The 17,584-nt window shown below is 34.9% G+C and overlaps 1 protein-coding gene across 6 annotated transcripts in view; it reads left to right on the forward strand.

Moving 5' to 3' along the window:
• LOC106660864 (neuropeptide-like 1) overlaps nt 1-17,584 on the forward strand; it is a 319,417-nt gene that overhangs the window by 155,774 nt on the left and 146,059 nt on the right. The window lies entirely within an intron of this gene.

Here is a 17,584-nt window from a genome sequence, read left to right on the forward strand (position 1 = left end):
TACAAAAGACTGAGGAACTAGAGACCAAATTGCAAATATCCTCTGAATAAATTGAGAAAGACTGAGAGTTTCTGAAAAACACTTATTTCTATTTTATTGAATATTCTAAAGCCTTTTAATATGTGGACCGTAATAAATTCTGGAAAGTTCTTGGTGGTATGGGGATACCAAGTCATCTTGGCTGCCTCCTGAGGATTCTGTAGATCGACGGAACAACGGACTGGTCTAACTTTTGGAAAAGAGTACGGCAGGGTTGTTTACTCGTTAGTCAGTGAATTTTTACCAGTTGAATGTCTTGTTCGTAATCTAAATTGGTAATCTAATCTAAATTTTCTTGTTTGGTACAATGGGTTTTATTCCTTTAGTAATATCGTTTCGCAAAGCTTAGAGTTATTTCTCCAGTGAAATCTGGTCATATACTCGAGACTACCTACAAAAAACATGGCCTTATGTTTTTACCATGCTTATATTTTTGAAAACTAAGTACGGTTCCAAGGTTAATTTTTATATTACAGTTAATTAAGATTTTTAATTGAGATAAAAAGTAACTGGCACGAGCGGGATTCGAACCCACGATCTTCGGCTAGATACGCCGCTGCTGTACCACTTGAGCTATCGTGACTTCGACCCACTCGGACACCAACTTCCCATCTCAACCGTTTCTTTTGAATTTTCCCTCATTTTTTCCATTTTTCAAATGTCGTGTAATCGGATTGGATTCTCGGCGACAAATGAAATTGCCACGGAGAGCTTTAGTGAAGTATACTTCATTTAAATTCATTAAATTCACTATTTTCGTTGTCCGCTTGACCAATTAATATATTACAATTAATTAAGGTTTCTATAATTAATTAAGGTTAAAAATGGCAACCTAAAAACCTTAATTAATTGTAATACATTAATTCGTCAAGCGGACCACGAAATTAGTGAAGTTAATTTTTATCGTAGAATCTGCACATTTCGTCAAAATTTTCATAAGTTGGTTTCTTTGCGACTTAGTGATCAACTTTGTCTTTCACATATAATGCCCTATTTTTTTACATATTTTTTTAGTACTTTCCATTCTAAAACATAATACCAAAATCCAAAAAAAATTAAATATAACTTTAAACAACAATCAGATTCACGATAAATTGATAGTTTTGAAAGAAAATTTAATGACTCTAGAACTTCGATTCTTAAAAAAGATTAAATAGGCATTTATGAGTATGAATTTTTGAAGTTTTGTTATCTTTTTTATTTTTTTAAATTTATTTATATGTTTTTTAATGGAAAGGGGTTTCAAAATATGTGAATAAATAAAGCAAAGGAAGAAAATAATTGATCAAATCGGCCGCACGCGCCAATCTATTAATATTCTAATATGCCCAGCAGATTCTAGACAAAAAATTGACTTGGAACCATAATTGGTTTTACGATAAAACAGACAGCCAAAAAATGATAGGCCATTTCTTTTATAGAAACTCACACGATATACGTAGGATTATTAATTTTCGGTTTGGATTTTTATGGTTTGTCGGCGGACATGTTAAATGTTCCGAGTTATTTGACAGTTAATTATTATTACATTTATTCAAAATAATGTAGCTCATTATATTATAAGATGGCTTTTACACAAACGACCTAAGTCTCCATGGCAACGGTTTCACCTCCGAATCTCTAAGGGCCCCAGGGAAATCTTCTATTCAGTATCTAGAGTTAATTTTTGCGAAATAAACATTCCTCCGTTATAAAATTGAAATAAGAGCCCTCCCCAAAGTCATCGGGGGGGGGGGGGTAAACGTCGGGCCCTCGTTATCTCAGAGGCCGTAGAAGGGCGATGGGACCGGGAGGGAGAAATAAATCTGCGACCGTTGCCACTTTGTCCCCCACGGCAACTTTTCGCCATAGGCCGGGTTCCGCGCCGTAAATACAAAGGTGTTAGGACTTTGTTTACCCCAACCCATCCATTCGATCCTCCGAAACCCTAACTGAAAAATCACCCGGAGGGCTTCCGGCTCCCTTCGGTAAAATGTTACTCAATCCGGAAGACCTCTCTAAAAGAGTTTTTCTATACGATTTCTTCAGAGTATATTATTTCTAGAATCCTTTCTTTCACATGTTACAACAAAAACCTAGCCGTGACAAAAGGGTCATGTTCCGTACGCCCTCAAAAAAAAGCCAGCCTATCAAAGTAGTGATATCTACATTGTGGTCAACCTCATTTCACTCCTACTTTGTTTTTTTTAAGAAGAAAAATAACTTTATTCTGGGACTGGTGTCCCCTAAGAATAATTTACATGAAATAAATAAAAGAAGTTCCTTCTACGAAGTTAAAAGTAAAAAAACAAAAAAGATAGAAATCTTGGCACAATGTATACCAATAAGGCAGGACAGAAGAAAAATTACGAGAATATTAAACAAAAATAACGTGAGGTCTCTGCTTGGAGGGAGAGGAGGTGATTATACAGGTGGGATTTAAAGGAGGAAAAGGAGGCAGCGTGACGAATAGAAAGGGGAAGGGAGTTCCAGAGTTTAGGGGCTCGGATCAGAAATGAACTTTCGAAGGTATGGGTTGTACGTTGCGGAAGAATAAGGTCGATTGGGGATGAGCGCGTCTTACGAGTGAGATGTGAGGAGTTGAATTGGAGGGATTGGATGATGTAAGGAGGACGACGAGTGTGGATGGACTGGAAAAGAAAGCAACCTAGGAAATACTGTGCACGGAATGAGGGGAATAGCCAGGAAAGTTGGGAATACAACCCCGACACCCGGGATCCCCGTGGGGTGCCGTACACAAATCTTACGCAACAATTCATAATACGCTTCAATCGCGCGTTCTCCCCCTCCGAGAGACCACCGTATGCCAAACAGCTATAATCGAAGGAGGGAAGTATAAGGGAAGATACAAGGAGTTTGCGGGTGGAGAAAGGTAAGAGAAGCCAGGACCGACGGAACAGGCTGAGGGAGGCAATGGAATGGCGGGAAATTTGGGAAATATGAGAATGCCAGGAAAGGTTTTGGCCAAAGACTACTCCTAGGTTTTTAACCGAAGAGCAGAAGGGGGTGGGATTGTTATTTAGCATGAGAGGTGGGATCCTGTGGAGGGAATTGAGGAGTTGACTTTTACAGCAATACTGTTCTATAATTTGATCTGTATGAGCGTGGTACACACACGGTCCTCATTTTTAATCCTCATTCAGAAACTGGCCAAATGTTAAGCAATAAAAGTGAAAGAACAGTATCTCATAAAAGTAAGAATGAAGTGAGGTTGGCAACAATGTAGGTATCTCTACTTCTTAGGCTGACTTTTTGTAAGGGAGTCTCGAACTTGGCCCTTTTTTCTTGGGATATCATACATTATTGTTCGCTTCAGCATCGTCGTCGTCATTTGGTTTTGGTATAAGACCTACATTTATATCAGATTTTACGTTTCTACGTATACGGGAAATGCCTTATAATTTTTATAATCCCCAAAAGCGGCATTAATTTTGTGAAAATTGCAATTTCACCTTCGTGCCAAATTTCATGTTTTCTACCTATACGGGAAGTGATTTACAATTTTCAAGGTGAGACTGAAACTTTTCTCTTCTAAAGCGGCACTAATTTTGAGAAAATTGCAATTTTCAGATTTTTTCCTTTAGTTGCTTAATAAAGCTTTCAATTTTTCGGAATTTCACGTTCATAACTATTCGGGAAGTACCTTATAATTTTCATTACAGTTTTCGAACTTTGCAATTTTGTTCTTCTCTTTCGAAAAGGCTTAATATTAAGTGGTAAAATTTTTACAATATCCCAGAGGAGACCTAAGCACTAATTGATGTTTCAACTGTTCAATCTTAAGAAGAAGGCAGAAATATGAGTCTGAGAAAAACCGATTGAATTGGTTCGAGTAAAGATACACATGGCAGCTTCCTAGAATTTGGCAGTCAGTTGGAACAAAACTTCTTGCTTTCTTTATTTGACAATAATCTTTTTTGTTTTGATTAACCAAATTTTATTTTTCATCTTACATCTTCAAAATACAGGGTGTTCGGCTACGCGTGTTACAACTTTTGCTAGTAGATTCTACAATCAAAATAAAACCAAAATGTCCTAATTAACTATTGTAGGAATCTCAACTGTTTCGGAGTTATTCCACTTTTTCTGATTTTTAAACATTTCACGACCTTGCATCACATAAACAGTGATAACTCCAAAACTAAAAGATTTAGGTTCATTGAAATCTACGTTAAAATTTCAATAGATGTGATCAATACTAAACTTGAAAACGTTAATTAAATAAAAGTTTTAGAGCCAAAATTTTTTTTCAAAGTTAAAAACTTACTATTGTGATTCTAAACTACTATTTTCAAACGTAGAGACGCAAATTTCAGCAAACGTACTCCATTTAATATCAGTTTTAGTGGCGCAATTGTTTTTTTTTTCATTATTTTTTCCTAAGATGAAGAAATTTATGAAGGAAAGGAAATAACCGTGGTTGGAGGATTGGTAAGGTGGAAAAATTAACAATAATAAAAATAAAAAACTTAAGAAAATTTTGAATGATTTTATTAAAAGTTTTTTAATTTTAATTCTAAATTCTCTCCACCCTCCGCAATTTATTTTCGACGCGCTGCCGTCGCATTAAACCCGCAAAACCCATACATAAGTTGTATATCAGCATATTCTTCATTAGAAAAAGTAGTCATAGTACTAACAAGACATCACATAGATAAATAAAACATTTTGAATCTTAAAATCTTAAAACTTTTTATTCCGGAGAAAAATACCACAAAAATCTTTTAATCAGACTTTCAGTCGTTGGTTAATAAGTAAACACTCGGTTTCTAACCTAAATTTAAAAAAAGTTTAATAAATTCATTCAAAATTATCTTACTTTTTTTTTTAAATTTTCCACCTTACCACTCCGTCAGCCACGGTTTTTTCCTTACCATCATCAATTTCTTTATCTTTTAAAAATGTAATTAACAAAGAAATTACACCACTAAAAAAGATATTAAATTGTGTATGTTTTCTGAAATTTTCTTGCTCTAGGTTCGGAAATAGTAGTTTAGAATCACCATAGTAAATTTTTCAACTTTGAAAAAAATTTTTTTTTCAAAGTTCTGGCTACTACAACGCTTATTTCACAAAGTTTATTAATTTAGTATTGATTACATCTTATTTAAAATTTAACGAAGGTTCCAATGGTATCAACGTATTTGTCCCAAACTTCTTAGTTTTTGATTTATGATTCTATATTTGCAGCAAGGTCATGAAATCTTAAAAAATCAGATAAAGAGGAATAACACCGAAACTGCTGAGATTAAGACCATAGTTAATTAGTACTTTTAGGTTCCATGTTGAGTATGGAATCTATTGGCAAAATTTGTAACACGAGTAGCAGAGTACCCTGTATTGACGATGGTACAATTTTGAGTCCACCTGTTGTTAACACTTTTGTATATTTTGATTTTCTAAAAAGGTTTAAAAAGTATGAGATAAACACGATAATAACGCAAAATATCTAACAATAATTTTTTAGAGAATTGTTTTTTAATCGTACTTATATAAATCAAACCAAAGGCGAAGAAATGAACACTTCGGCAAGACCGACCAACATAGCGGGTTTAGCCTACTTCAAGTAGAAGTATTCTTGAATGTGTTAAGAAGAAAAAGCCAATAGACTTTGCTTAAATTGTTTTTCTCAAATCATTTCAGATTTTTAAAATATTATAACAATATAATAAAAAGATATTTCAAATTTTTAAACCAACTGGGCGAAACTCTGATCTGTCCGACGCATTTAACCTATAGAATGGCAAATCGAAGATTAATCAAATAAAGCACAGTTAATCCAATAAATAATTCGAAATGCCAACGCGTCTTATCATCCGAGAGAAAAACAATGGTTAACATGTTAATCGCAATTTTTTGATGCATTACGGAATTGCCTGAAATATGGATAGAAGATAATTCAGAAATCGTGAGATGCGGTCTGGTATATCAAATAATACCAGACCGCATCTCACGCTTTCTGAATAATTATCGATTAACGGTCACTAATCACCACACATATGGATAGAAGTTTTCATTATAAACGGCCTAAAGAAATATTTAAATAGTTTGCGATTGAAAATATAATTAATAACTATTTCATCCAAATATATTACTTTTCCATAAATTCACTTCAAGATTAAAAATTTAAACGTGTTACGCATTTCAATCACAGTAGTTGTTTTTAACCACGAATAATTGTATTGTCTCTAAACTTGGTACAGATAAAGTTTCAATTAGCTAATATGTTCAGTTGGATATGGAAAAGGTTCGTGCATTTTCCGTTTTCGTCTAAAATTAACAATACCGCAAACATTTGCCCAATCTGACTGACAGTTTGGTAAACAGTTCCTAAGTCCCATTTCTTAAGCAGCCATTTTCTTATTCAAGTCCGAAGGATTTACATAAGCCTTCCTTATTACATCAGAGTTAGTTGAGTTCGGATTTCAGTTGAAAAAAGTTAATTAATTATGAAAAATGGCAAAACCAACTAAACTGGTCTATGAGCTTTAATCTGAGAATTCGATTTCGTTTTCAAATTTTGCGAGGGTGCTCTCAATTCAACGGTCCGCCGGTTGTGATTGATTATTCAATTAACGCCATCCTTGCTTCTTTAGGGATCATCCTCCAACATTTTTCCCTCAAAGCCTCTTCCATTTTAAAAAAGGGCTTTAATTTCCTGTCGATATCTACTTTTCACCTCGAACCTTGGCAGTACTAGTTTTTTTATTTAATCGATGTATAACGAAAACCAGGGGCTAAAAAGGAATGATTCGAGGATGTTTTGGATCCATAAGAGCCTTACAAACAGTCGGAAGATTGATAATTCTTCGCTCTCGCTCGGTTCTAAAGATTGCTCTCTGGTTTTCTTACATCCACGATATAAAATCTCATATATTTTATTTCCTAGGGGAAGGAAATAACGATCCTTTCCCCGTACTTTCTCGTACAAGTGTAAACGTCCTGATACTTTCTTGTTAGTGAAAATTGAGAAAATCTTTCTTTTATTCCCGCCGCTAACGATGAACTGGAACTTCGTTTTCATCCTGAATCCTGTTGGAATGCCGATACTTGTTATAATTTGAAAACTGAACTTGTGAATAATCCTCTTTTATAATAACATAAAAGAGCTTCCTCACTTTCTTGTGTAAAGGGTATCTTTTGTTGCCAAAAAATTAATTTCTCAGGCCCATGATAATTTCTAAATTTAATTAAAATGTAAACCCACCTGTGTAGGGGTTTATTCTTCATTAAATAATGCTATAATATCTTTTTAAAACTGATGTATATTTTCGTTTCCTTAAATAAATTAATTTAAAAATATGGTTGTAATTATAAATATTGTAGGTGAGATATGTTTATTTATTTATCTGCAGAAAGGCGAATAAAGAAAACCCCAAGATAAAACTACTTTGATGTAAGGCACAAATTACAAGTGACAAACAGAACTGTCATGTAAAGAATATAAATCACCGCGACACCAACTTTTTTCGGAACCATTAGTAAAATATTGATATTCCACGCAGTCTGCCGGAGTTGTCCTCGTGATCAAATAAGAATTTATGAGACGGACGGGAGTAAAAATCCCAACTTTGCAGCAGAACGGGAGTGGTTTTATAATTAAAGTTGAGTTTTCGTTGTTTACCCTGGACAAGTTATCGGCTAGATCCCCATTAGGTAGCTCATTGTTATTTATGCTTAGGCCGGCATCCCCATCGATTGAGCCAAACTTTCTTCCCGGATTAAGCGCCCGATAGAAGTCCCCTAGTCAATTGCTACTTATTGCATTAACCGAAAGCCCGATTCGGATTCAAGGTTTGATCAAAAGAGGTGAGCTTTACAGCTTTACTCTCTTCTCAAAATCTCTCTCTCTCTCTCTCTCTCTATATATATATATATATATATATACAGTGACTCACAGATTCGTTCACAGCTGAATGCAAATTGGGTTATATCATTATTTACTTTACAAAATAATTGTAGGACATCAAATAAACGCAGTTTTTTTTAAATAATTTTATTTATCTTAACACAAAAAACACCCAAAAAATTAAATTGTTCCTTTATCATGATTATTAAAATAATATAAAAGAAATTACCGTGTGCGAACGATAATATGATTGTGTCATAGAAAGTCCTTTAATATTTTGTATGTCCTCCTTTGGATTTCAAAACTGCATTAGTCCTTCTGGGCATACTCCTCATGAGATTTCTGTACTGTTCTGGATTAATTAGGTCCCATTCAACTTGTGTTTTTTCCCAAAGTTGATCGAAGTTTGTAGCGTCTCCTGCAGCATCGGCTAAAGATTTTTTAGTTTTCCCCATAAGTGCTCAATTGGATTAAGGTTAGGTGACTGTGGGGGCCATTCCATGACATTAAAACCACGACCAGCAAGCCAATGTTTGGTCAGCTATGGTTTCAACACTTTTCCCGTCGCTCTTAATCCGGCCTCACGTAAACATCTCCGTTTTTTTCAGCACTGACATCGAAATTATCATTATCACGCGGCCTACGCTGAATTTGGACAACATTGTCAACCTGTCCTGATCGGAGCGTAGATACAACGCCTTTTGGCCTCGGAAAATTTTGTTTTGTGACCACTCCTCTTCTTTTTAAAACAACTATCGTAAATTCCGGAAGATCTTTTAGGTTTTGTTATTACCCCAATAATAACAATTTATATTTTTTGGTATTTCACGATAAGGAAGTCCTTCTTGTAGAGATTTTATTATTTGATCTTTCAAAAATGTTAAAAATGGCTTCATCCTGTAATTAAACGGAATAGATCATAACCATTAACGAAAGGAAATATTTTCAATATGTAAGAANTCAGCCACACTTCCAGATCTTATAGGAAATTGAACGCTGAGTAAAAAAGGTCTTATGAACCTGTGTCCGCAAACCCTTCAGTTCCGAGCTACAGGCAAAAAACCATGAAAAACCACGTTTTTTGATTTTATTCGTGAAATTGTTAGTAAACCGTTAGCCTGACGTAAAACAGCTTGAAACAACATCTGTAGAGGATTAATTTCTGCGTCGAATGAGATTAAAATCAGTCTGATCGGCCGAAAATTTCATTTTTAGCGATTTTTCGAAGTTAGGTGTAAAGGGACACACAAAATTCACCATTTCTGACATTTTTATCGAAAATTCACAACTTGAACTGTTTTCTGATGGGTACCCACTACTGAATGAAATAATGTACGAAAATTCTGAACGGCTAACCGAAGTTGTGAATTTTCGATTAATTGAAAAATGTTAATTGGTCAATCGGACAACCAACTGTAATGGATTTATAATAAGAATATTTTGTTTACTAAGCTGGCATTAACCTGTCCTCTCTGTTTAATTTCTTTACCTTGCTCAGTGGTTTGTGTGTGACAATTGTTGACATGGCCACACATACAGTCAATAATGGAGGCAAACAAACCACTGAAGGTAGCGAAATGTTGAAACACGTCTCATAAACTAGCCAGCGAGGATAGGCAGCTCATAAATGATCGGCAAAGTCCATATTCAGGTTCATCACCCAACAGGAATTGAGAAATCTCACAATAAAATAATTAGGTTTAACCGCGTTTGTTTAAGATTAAGAGCTCAAAGGTCGAACAAATTGAAGTCACAAATCATGTTTCTTCCAGAATAAACATTATTCAATTTCCGGTTCACTTTTTACGCTGTTTTTGTCTGAATAATTTTACATTATCGATAGGCCGCAGAAGAAAGTGATTTACGGAAAAGTGCTAGGTTTTGCATACCGAATTTATAGCTATAAACTTTAGATTTTTTTAAACTTTTTTCGCTATCATCACGGACGGCGTCCGTCATTCTGACGGAAATGACTAATGCCGTTGAAAAAGATATTTACAGAACCCTGGGTAAATCGGCATATGTTTGGGAATGGGTAAAAAGTGGGCCGCAAGCGGGCTTATACGGTCCGAAGATCCTTGCCAAGTCTCTCTCTCCCGGCGAATTTATACATACTACACCTTATTGAATTCTTGTCGAGGTCTGGTTTCAAGTAAATTGACACGTTTCATGGAACTTTATAAAAGGTGACATGTATACAACCCTCCCGCGAGTGTACATATTTGTATAGAGTCTAGACGGCCGCTTCCGAAAGGTGTACCTTCGTCAAGTCCTTTTCCTATTCGCCCTATCAAAGCCGAAAAAACGGAGTACTTCGACTATGCCTGATTAACTTAAAAATTGCGTGTTTTTGGCAAACAATTTCCACACTAAAGTCTTCTGCACGTCTGTAGAAAAGATTGAAAAAAATGACAGGCTTAATAATTTTCAAATTAAGCCCTTATGACTTATTTAAAATAATTATAATTTTCAAAAATATTATTTTTTTTGCAATAAATTATTTCTTAAAATTATTTAGCTCTGAACATTTTTTTATTTAATAATGAAATCCATTTTATTAAAATGATACACAATTTTTAAAAAAATCAATAATGGGACATTAAATAATTAATTAAAGAACAAACGGCTTTGGAAAATACTGAACTAGTTGGAAAATAAAATATATCTCAACTTAAGATTTGAGTTGTTAAAAATTGGATTAACTAATAGAAGCAATGCCTAAGTAATTAGGTAGAGAACTTCAAATATTGAACTTAGAACTTTGAACATTTTCGTAATTTTAACTGGGCAACTTTTTTATTACAGGCAGTTTCCATGGTTATAAACTCACCCTAAGCAAAAGAATTTTTTTATACATAAGATTTTGATATATCATAGCATAATTATTTAGTAATTAAAATTGGTCTGTTGTAGGTTATTTTATGATATATAACAAAAAGACTGGAACTTTTGTAGGACCAAAAAATATTTCCATTATAAAACCATCACCAGATAACAAAATATATGCCAGACAACCTGAGTTTTCATAAAGCCATATGAGACCGTCAAAGAAAATATTTCCACATGTTTAGTCTATCGGAAAACTAAACGTGCTCATTCCTCCCTCCAAAAAGTCAGAGATCATCTTACAGTGGGCTGATCGAATGTTCTTGTTCCGTTGTTTAATTATTTAATTAAAAATTACGCGTGTTTCCAACGGAGGAAATGCACCAATTTTAATGGAAGACACCCATGCTGGGGGAAAAGAAAAATGCCCAGTGGAGCATATTCTTTACACATACTACCTAATTATTTCTATTTCTTTTTATATTTGTTATAACTCCATTATATTTCGTAGTCTATTGACCAAATTACTTCTTTTAATTTGTTATTCTTTTTATGTAAGGTTTTGGTTTGAATGAAAAAGTTAGTGTCATGAGCGGGATTCGAACCCACGACCTTTGGCTCAATACACCGCTGCTCTAATAGCTCAAGTGGGTAGAATGAAAGTGAAACTAACTTTTTCATTTCAACCAAAACCTTACGTAAAAAGATTAATTAATTGAAATTTGTTTGTGTTTTATTGAAATGTGCATTTTCATCACGCAAAAAATTTGAAAATTGAATTCACGACATTTTTTTTTTGATCATGCGAGTGTACCTGTCAAAGATTACGTAATCTGAAATTTCTTCCTTAGTCTTCCTATAGAATTTTAACATATTATTGCATTATTCTCTTGCCAGTTTCTTTTCCAAATTTTCTTTAACTGTAAGGGTGTCAAACCTCCAGAGGAATAATCACCATGTCCACAATTTCGTCTTCCTTTTCATATTCATTGTTAGAATTTTTTCGACAGTTATCGTTCGACGGTTATCGGATACCGCTTTTAAGGATTGCGAGACAAAAAATAAAAGCGCGCACTAAGGGTTCTTGCACAGTACAGATTAAAATATCGGCAGGCAGTTGCTAATATTGTACACTAGGAAAAACCTACATGAACTAGCTGCTCTAACAATGGTTTCAAACAAATTTATTATTAATTCAGTATTGAATATCACAAATTTATACAATTTATACATTCAAGTGTATTTTGTACATCTCACAGCCAACCGTAGAACATGCAATAAAGATAATCCATTCGAACGGATAGCGAGAGCAGGCGGACCGGGGTTTATCAGGAATGATCAAACTGCCGGTAAAGTTCAACAACTCGAATACCTCCAAACGCAATATTATGAATTGCCTGCCTGTAAAAACTTGCTTCCCCCAGAACAAACGTTAATTGATTTAGCGTTGAGTTTCGACATTACAGCTGTTGCCTCTGGTCAAACAGGATGCAGAGTAAAAATTCCGAACGAATTGTTGTATTTTACCACAAATTAAAATCGTATTAAAAAGGTTAAAGTAAAATTTAAAAAGTTAACCTTTTATTTATTTAAGTTACTTTTTATTAACAATTTAGCGATGATATCAAGATATAACAAAGGACTGACAATTAAAAAATTGCAATCCGATCGGATGACATCAACCGCATTTAGAGAATGTGGCGAATAATACACGAACATTAAACTTAGTAATTCAGTCATACGCACAACCTATTTTCTTAGTTCCGGGAAACATTCTGTCATCCGTATGATTCCCAAACCCAAAAAATACACACATTGTCCTACGTTCTACAGACCCATTTGCCTAGCACCGATTTTAGGAAAGGTCCCATAACGGCAAATTTTAAAAAGTATCCTCCCTATCCTTAATTATAAAAAAATTATCCCCGACCATCAATTTGGATTTCGTGGCGGTCACTAAGCAGTTCAGCAGTGCCACCGCGATGTATATGTTATTTCTACCTCTCTTGAGTTGGGAATCTTGACATGATGTGACCCAGGCCTTTGATCGAGTATGGCACCCGTGCTTGATGTTTCACTCAAGGATATCCTTCCCTCTACCTACTACCTTATCCTTCGAAGTTACCTCACTGACCAGTACTTCCGAATCATTGAAGGGTCGGCGTCTTCCCCAAACCAGCTTTTCTTCCTGGTGTACCGCAGGGCCTTGTTCTGGCGCCCGTACTGTACCAAACTCCCATCCTCAAACCACCACAACTAACCTTTCCAGACGATACAGCGATCCTTTCAATCAATTCTGATCCAGTCATTTCTACTCGGAACCTTCAAGAACACTTCACCCTACTGGAATCGTGGTGTAAAAAAAGATTAAAATTCAACCTAGAAAATTCATGTCCATAACCTTCACCCTCCGCGAAAAGATCCTCCAGTCTATTTGAATCAAATACCCCAAACTGCGGACAAGGTGAGGTACCTAGGACTATATATTGACATACGTCTGACGTGGAATCCTCACACACGACTGAAAAGACAAGAAGTTATGAAACGTTATAAACCACTTTCACGACTTCTTGACACGTACTAACCTACCCCTCTTAAACAAAATATTACTTTATAACATCCTAGTAAAGCCGATGTGGACTTATGGACTGGATGTGTGAGGTTCAGCCAAACATTCCAATATCCTACGCATCCACAGAGCCCAATCCATAATCCTCAGAAAAAATTCTTTATGCTCCCTTTTATTTGTCCAACGAAACTACCCATATAAACCTAAATATTCCTTTTGCCCAAGATGTAATCCACTCCCGTTAACGAAAATTTTTACACAAACCTCCCAATCACTATAAATCCTGAAATTCAAATCCTCTCATCCCGACGAATTCTTTCCAACCCTCCTCGCCGACTAAAAAGACAATGTTCTGGGGATCTTCTACCCAGAGACAGCAATTAAACAAAGAAGGCGTAGGACTACTACCAGTGGGTTTTACTTATTCATACACTCTTACTGAAAACCAAAATGAAGGTAGTTGTAATATAAAAGAAAAAACTCAGTTCACACCATTTTCCTTACTGGGTCAAGGGCAATATTTTTCAAATAAACCGCAATTTCTAAGGGTGGTTTTTGTAATATCATATTCAAAACTTGTTACTTAATTTGAAATTGAAATGTAACACTTATAAATAATATATTTAAAAAACTTTAGAAACAAAATTCCATGAATTATTAAATTATGATATACTTTTCTTAGGCAATGTACATTTACATTTTAGAATGTAGATCGTAGTATAGTTATGAAGTTTGTCATTATTCTACATCATCGATCATTATACATCGTATTATTATAAGTCGTTACTTCTGTAAAATTTCATTTTGTACCAGAAACACCATAAGAGGAAAATCTGATGAATTTTCGTTGAGTTTTTGTTATCCTGGTTGCCAGCGCAAACCCGTCTAGCGGAGTGAAATGGAATAAAAATTCGTTGTTTTCCAACGTCCAGCGGTAAATTGTATTATCCCCGAGGGAAAATAACACGAGAGGACGAAAATGAACTGCAGGATCGTTTTCAAAATAGTTTCAGGCTAGCCGCAAGCAAAGGATTGAATTTTTTGATAAAAGATTCAAGAAACGTTTCACTTTTTCGATAAGAGGTCTTTCTGGATCGAATTACTTGAAGCGATTTGTATTCAAATTCCTACTAGAATCAACCGATTCCTATTTTATAGCAGCGGAACGATATTTCTTTATATGAGTAGGTCTATACTTACCTTTATATACTTAGCTTTATAAGTGCGGGGAATAACGGACCCTTTACTTCACTTTTCCCGATATTGAATTTCATCTCGAGCAATATTAGTGGTTCATATTTTTTCTCTCTAACAATCCTACATAAAATACTTTATCCATTTTGAATAAATTTAAAAATTTATGTAATCGTGTCAATTGTAAATCATGTTATCTTTCTGTTTGTCGACTACTAATGGCTCACGCTAATTAAGAGAAAATTTCACACAACCGTCATTGAATAACATCGGCGATATTGGCGTGAATTCATAATTATGGCTAATGTAACGGATGTAATAAAATTGCAATTCAAAGGGCGTACTTTTAAACAGCCACATAATATATTTCCGAATTTATTTTCTAAATTGTCTAACTACGAATTATTCTCAAGAGCATGAAATTCGAACAATAATACATATAAAACCATTATATTGGTCTATTGACCAAATTACTTCTTTCAATTAATTAATCATATAAGGTTCTGGTTGAAATGAAAAAGCTAGTGTCACGAGCGGGACTCGAACACTCGACCCTCGGATCAACACGCCGCTTCTACAACCACTTGAGCTATCGTGACTTCGATCCACTCGGATAATATATACAACAATAATATATATAAAATTTAATTCACTAATTTCGTGGTCCGCTTATAATTATTTAAAGATAAAAAAGTCAATGGCACGAGCGGGATTCGAACACACGATCTTTGGCTAGATACGCCGCTCGGACGTCGATCCACTCGGACACTAACTTCCCATCTCAACACCTCTTTGAATTTTCCCTCCTTTTTGCCATTTTTCAAATGAAATGGCCACGGAGAGCTTTAGTGAAGTATACTTCATTTTAATTCATTAAATTCACTAATTTTGTGGTCCACTTGACCAATTAATATATTATAATTAATTAAGCTTTTTAGTTGAGATAAAATCTATATCTAATCTAAAATCTATCTATAAAGTAAGATATCAAGGGTTCGATTCCCGCTCGTGCCATTGACTTTTTTATCTCAACTAAAAACCTTAATTAATTATAATATAAAATTTAAGTTATTCTGGTAATAATGCATTTTAGGTTTCCTTTACTGAGAAAAAGTTTTTTGTTATTATTAAAGAACGTAATTAAGAACAATGAAAAACATACTGGTAATATTTTTATAAAAGCATTACACTTTTTGTCTTAACGGATGTGTAATAAATTATGTTCATTTCATACCTATTGGTAGTAGGGATAGGGATAAAAGAGGCGGACACAAGGCCTACTGCACCTCGACCTGAGTAGATCTATTGTGCTTCTCTGTCATTTATAACTCACTGGCCAGCTTCAGGCTATTAACCAGCCTCCACAGCTTAGCCAGCGGTTCCTTAGTGTAGGATCATGCTTCTGGTTTTTCTAGTCCTAGTTGCAAGAACCTGCACCTACATAGACCTTCACAGAAACATAAAATGTGTTCTGCGGTCTCCTCCTCTTCGTGGTAGTATATGCACAGTGTTTCTTGTGTCTGTACTCCTATCCGCATGTGCTATCTTAAGTGGCCCTTTCAGGAGTGTAACTAGAATCCTGGTTCGGTGAAGGTTGCCTTCCAGTAATTCATTTGTAAGTTTTGCGGATGGTCCTTCTACGAATCTCTTCGCGTGTCACCTGTGGTATTGTTCCACCAGGTTTGGGACTCATTAAAGATCTATTTTAAGATGTATCCTGTTTTGTAGCAGGCTGCTAGGCCGCAGTAGGGTTCTGGGCCCATAGAGTCCCTTTTTGGCCAACATGTCAACCTTTTCGTTGCCTCTATGCCAATTATTGGTAGTAATAGTACGTATGTATTATTTATGGGCCGAGAAAACCAAGTGGCCATTGCCGGCCTCCCACGCTTTTATGGAAATTTTTTGTTTTGTTTTGTGCATGTTTGTCTCTCTTTCATATTTTATCTCCCTGTTTTCTTAACTTGCTAACCTCTCGTAGTTACTTCAAGTTGTCAAATTACTGTTAAAACAACAAGAAAACACATATAAGACAAATAACATACATTTATAAAATATTTCCCCTGAAAGTACCGCTAAGGGTGGAAGCCGGAACATCCGTACAGGAAGGCGTACAGGAACTCCCGCAATGCCCAAGGCACATGGCAAGTTAGCTGGAATCGCACGTCCGTCCTCGTGCTATTAGATATTCCGATGTCGCCGATATCCTTTCATCCCCCAAAACAAGAAAAATCTGGCCACATTACTCCCCCACAGTATTAGGTACTCCTCCGAGGGTATGAACCGTCCATTCACGCTAATAAATTCCTTTCACGCTCCAAATGTCACAATCTCACCCAGACTACTCCTCCATTTTGGTCTCCCTTTGTATGATTTCATCTCTGTATTGGCCTCTCATTCAGCTTTTCGTCATCTATGGCGGAGGTACATTTGTTTGATAACCACGGAAGATAACGCAAAAGTCGGGAGCTAACAAACTTTAAGTTTCACGACGTGTGTTATTTTAAAAGGTAGATGTTTTATGGCAGTACAGTAATAGCCTTAATAACTGGACAAATATAAAAGTTTCATAGAACGCCATATTTTATGCAAAACAAAAATTTACATTATTACAACGTGGACAAAAAATGAAACAACAAATTTATTATTTATTATTTATTTAATAATTTCTTATTATCTTGTCCTGAAATTTTATTTTTCAAGTGCCTTAAAAAGTCATAATCTTTCAATTAGAGTTTCACGATGTTTTAAATGCAGAGGGAAGTTAAATTTAATTTTTTTAATTGCCTCATGATTTTGACAAATCCTTGAAAAGTACGTTAGCAAAATAATGTTAATGCTGTTATGATGAAATTGTGCCACATCCAGTTTCAGCGTAACTGTAGAAAGTTGGACTGTAAACGTAAATCTGTCTAAAATTACCACCAAGCCATGTACAACACTATAAATTGGAGATTATTCGGACCTAATTGTAGTTAAACACGTAGTAAACCAAATAATTAAAACAATAAAAGATTACCATTCCGTTTTAAATTATTTCTAATGATAACTAATATAAATAACTAATAATATGAAATAACTAATTCATCAAGGGTTTATATTGCTATATA

This window comes from Cimex lectularius, unplaced genomic scaffold, assembly GCF_000648675.2.
Source record: "Cimex lectularius strain Harlan isolate CLEC.00 unplaced genomic scaffold, Clec_2.1 scaffold24, whole genome shotgun sequence".
In the NCBI taxonomy this organism is placed as follows: domain Eukaryota; kingdom Metazoa; phylum Arthropoda; class Insecta; order Hemiptera; family Cimicidae; genus Cimex; species Cimex lectularius.